Genomic DNA, 4,336 nt, shown 5'->3' with positions numbered 1-4,336 from the left:
TTTATTGCAAATTTTTTAAATTGTGACGTGATGGAGTAATTTTTAAGTCAGATTCGTGTTCAGTGTCAAAAACATTATAAGAAACATCTAGTTTCGTACCGGTGTTTTTTTATTGAACAATGTTATTAATGATGATCAAAGATCTCAAAATGTGGAGACTGATGTTGATTCAGATGAAGAATTTGTAATTAATCTCCAGGATCAAAATGATATTTAATTAACACAGAATTCTGATGAATATCTATTAAAATTTTTGAAGAAATGGGCAATGAGAGGTGTTGCACATAGAAAAGTTGATGAACTTCTTGTAGGACTACGATCCCTCCATAGTTTTTTACCAAAATCTCACAAAACTTTACTGCAAACTCCACGCAAAGTTGAATTACAACGTAATGGTAGAGGTTTAATGTGGTATAAAAGTGCCTGAACATCTAACATTTTCATCAGATTCTGAATCAGTTAAAGAATCAAAAAAGAAGAAACTTAAGGAAAGACACAATATTCCAAAACTTAGTTCAACTCTGTCTTCAAAGCTCAAGGAATTATTCGAGAGTAGCAAAGCCAAGAATTCAGCTAAGTCTACGAATAAATATTTTGCTAATTCAAATCTTTCATCTATATCATCAAAGAAAAATACAACTCTTGTTTGTCGATTATCGCAGGAAAAGTCTACACAATCTGGTTTGTATTTCTAATTACTGGAATTTTATTGCAGCATTTAATAGTAGTAGACTATCCTTATATGCTCTTGTACTTTTATTTTTCAGAATCTACTAATAAAGAAAACTTGTCTGACAATGAAATGTTCATCAACTTTGAGATCTTCAAATTCTTCTAACAATTTTGATTTATCTGAAAAGGCTTCCACTTTTGAGCAATCTCCAGAATCTCAAGATATACTTACAAAATCTGATTACAATAGTGTGAGACAAATAAATAAAAAAAATAATTCTCTAAACAGATCTACATCATTAAAAAGGTTTTTAGAAGGTATTTTTATTGATTACCTTATTTAAATTTAATAAAGAATACAATTAGATATTTAAAGACAAGGCTCGTGTAATATTATAAAATTAAGATTTAGAAAGACAGGGCCAACTATAACGAGCATATTAAATTAGTGAGAGATGTAATGTTAACACATAATTAATTTATTTCTTAGTAAATACAATGATAATAAAAAAAATAAACGTTTCGGCTGTTACCTCAGCCTTCTTCAGTAAATATAAAAAACATTAAAAAAATTCTTTTAAGTAAAATTATGACATATTACGCATTGGAGTCTATTTTTTAATGAACCTTTGGTTTGATGAGTCAATAAATTTAAATTGGGTTACGCTTATATCATTAATTAAAATAGATATTAATATAAAACAAACTGTTAATCTCGGCTCAAATTATTGTGTTACAATAAAAATAAAATCTCGACGGCAATCGGAGCCTGTGCGGATGACATGCACAAAATTAATAAATTAAAATGAGATCTCAAGTCAAACTCATTTATTAAATTCTAAACGTTTCGACCCACTTCGGGTCTTCTTCAGTAGAATCCGCAAATAAATTAAATATCATTCTCCTCCCTATTCGAACCGTCCGGCCGTCGGAGTGTCTCCCTAACGGTGACCATCGTCAGGAAGGAAGCAGAGCAGTGACTCCCTTACCAACACCCGACAGCAAAAACAGAGAGAAGACGATGCTACACGTGACACATCACTCTAACGACTGTGATTTAGAAAGACAGGGCCAACTATAACGAGCATCACAGTCGTTAGAGTGATGTGTCACGTGTAGCATCGTCTTCTCTCTGTTTTTGCTGTCGGGTGTTGGTAAGGGAGTCACTGCTCTGCTTCCTTCCTGACGATGGTCACCGTTAGGGAGACACTCCGACGGCCGGACGGTTCGAATAGGGAGGAGAATGATATTTAATTTATTTGCGGATTCTACTGAAGAAGACCCGAAGTGGGTCGAAACGTTTAGAATTTAATAAATGAGTTTGACTTGAGATCTCATTTTAATTTATTAATTTTGTGCATGTCATCCGCACAGGCTCCGATTGCCGTCGAGATTTTATTTTTATTGTAACAAAATAGATATTGTTACTAATCGGCTAACCATTTTTTAACTGAGATGGTAAACTTATTAATTATGTCAAAAAACATGTAAACGAGCTCACTGTTGTTAGTAGAACAAGTTGACAGTCCATTCCACGTCATCAATCCTTTTGAACATTGTTAGTTGAAAATATCGTCAGAACCGCTTGATATGAGAATTGAAACATTTAGATGTTATCCAGCATCAAAAAGTTAGTCCCCATTATCAAGCATATTTTCGAGTAAGTTCATCATTGTAGTGTATTTCACCGTGTTTGTCTAAGTATATTTTTATTTTTTTGTATATTAATTTATATTAATAAGTTATTTTTTATGTGAAAGATCTTGATTATGATTAGAATTGCTTACTTAAAATTGATGAGTAGTCAAGATTCCGCCAAGTCAATGTGTTCATTATACAGAGTCACAATATGATGTGTCGAATTCAAACCGTGACTCCTATTATTATTACTATTTATTTATATATAAGACAATTCTTCTAGAATGTCAAAATATGACTCGTCAAGCATATCGGTATCTTTTTTTAAGTTTAGACCGTTTTTTTGTTCCTTTATATGAATCATTTCAGAAACATTTCTCTTTTGAAAATTAGATTCGGAATCTAAAATTTTTATGTCTTCCCAATTAAATGAGTGTTGGTAATTAAGAATATGTTCCGAGATGACCGAGTGCTTTGACGAATCTAACTTTATATTATTTACATGTTCTTTAACTCTCATTTTAAGTTGTCTTTTGGTTTGGCCAACATATGTCGCATCGCAATCGTGACATGAGATCTTATAAATAACATTGGAATTAGTTAAAAATTGATTTTTATCTTTATGAACCTTGATAAAACGATTGAGTTTATTAAGACAACGATAACCTATGGTCATTTCTGTTTTTTTGATAGATGATGCGATTTTGTCAGAAATGCTATTCACATAAGGAATAACAAAGAAATTCTTTTTTTCATTATCTCCAGCTATTTCAGGAATCTTAGTAATATTATTGTCATTAGTCAAGATATTTAGTTTGGAAGTAATAAGATACTTAATTCTTTGATTAATAGTGGAGAAAATAAATTCTAAAGGGTAACCGTTGTTACGTAAAATAGTTATGATTGAATTTATATTCTTCTTATGAAATTCTGGATGTGAAAGAAGAAGAGCTCTATCTACTAAGTTATAAACAATGCCTTTTTTTGGCAGAAAGGATGGTTAGAGTAATAGGAAAGAGTTCTTCCAGAAAATGTTTTTTTCTGAAACCAATCAACAAAAATGGTATTGTTAATTAATTTTAATGATACATCTAAGAAATTTAAACAACGGTTATCCTCATATTCCAATGTGAATTTGAGTCTGTCATGGTATTTGTTAAAAGAATCCACAATCAAATCAACCTTCTTCTCAGGAACTGTCATAATGATATCATCAACGTATCTATAATAAAATGGGATGTCGATATTAATCAAGTCAAGAACAGAATTTTCCAAATCTTCCATTATTAAATCAGCTATTATGGGCGATAATGGTGATCCCATGGGGGTATCGAAAATTTGTTTATAAATTATATATTGTTGAATGTAAAATATGTAGATGACAAAACAAATTCTATACATTTAATAAATTGTTCTTTTGGAATTTTTGTCTGTGACTTAATATACTCCCATCTATTATTAACACTGTTTATCGCAAGGTTGATAGATACATTGGTGAAGAGAGAGATAACATCTAATGATATCATTATTTCTGAATTCCTTAACTTTTTGCCAGTAAGAATCCTGCACAATTCAAAACTATTATTTATATAGCTTTTTGGTGGGGGAAGGCTTTGTGACAATACATTGTGAATATATGTAGCTATATTATAAAGAGCCGTATTAATAGATGATACAATAATTCTAAAGGGAATGTTCTGTTTGTAAATTTTAGGGAGACCGTAAGCTTTCGGTAGTATGGAATCACTAGAGTGCATAAAATAATATTCTTTTTTTGAAATGTATCCTTTTGTTAGCAAATTTTTGATAATGTAATTGAGTTCTCTTTCAATTTTTAAGATTGGATTCTTATTGACCACGCAGTAAGTGTTCATCTGTAAGAAGTTCAGTTACTTTATTATTATAAAAATCCTTCTCCATTGCAACTGTCACATTGCCCTTATCAGATCGCGTAAATATTATATTATTGTTTTCTCTGCAAAATTTTAATGTGGTATTGTACATATCAGTAATTTTTTCATTTATT

The 4,336-nt window shown here is 30.7% G+C and overlaps 1 long non-coding RNA gene across 1 annotated transcript; it reads right to left on the bottom strand.

Moving 5' to 3' along the window:
• Positions 1–1,839: 1,839 nt before the first annotated feature.
• Positions 1,840–3,586, bottom strand: LOC146720666 (uncharacterized). Its single transcript, XR_014925974.1, has 2 exons — positions 2,460–3,586; positions 1,840–2,369 (listed from the first exon to the last, which is right to left on the bottom strand). It is a non-coding gene; the product is annotated as an uncharacterized LOC146720666 (long non-coding RNA).
• Positions 3,587–4,336: the final 750 nt, after the last annotated feature.

This window comes from Nylanderia fulva, unplaced genomic scaffold (genome assembly GCF_048542155.1).
Source record: "Nylanderia fulva isolate GAGA-0341 unplaced genomic scaffold, ASM4854215v1 Scaffold64, whole genome shotgun sequence".
Classification (NCBI taxonomy): domain Eukaryota; kingdom Metazoa; phylum Arthropoda; class Insecta; order Hymenoptera; family Formicidae; genus Nylanderia; species Nylanderia fulva.
The sequence above is the reverse complement of the archived record's forward strand: the minus strand, read 5'-3'. Positions and strand labels throughout refer to the sequence as shown.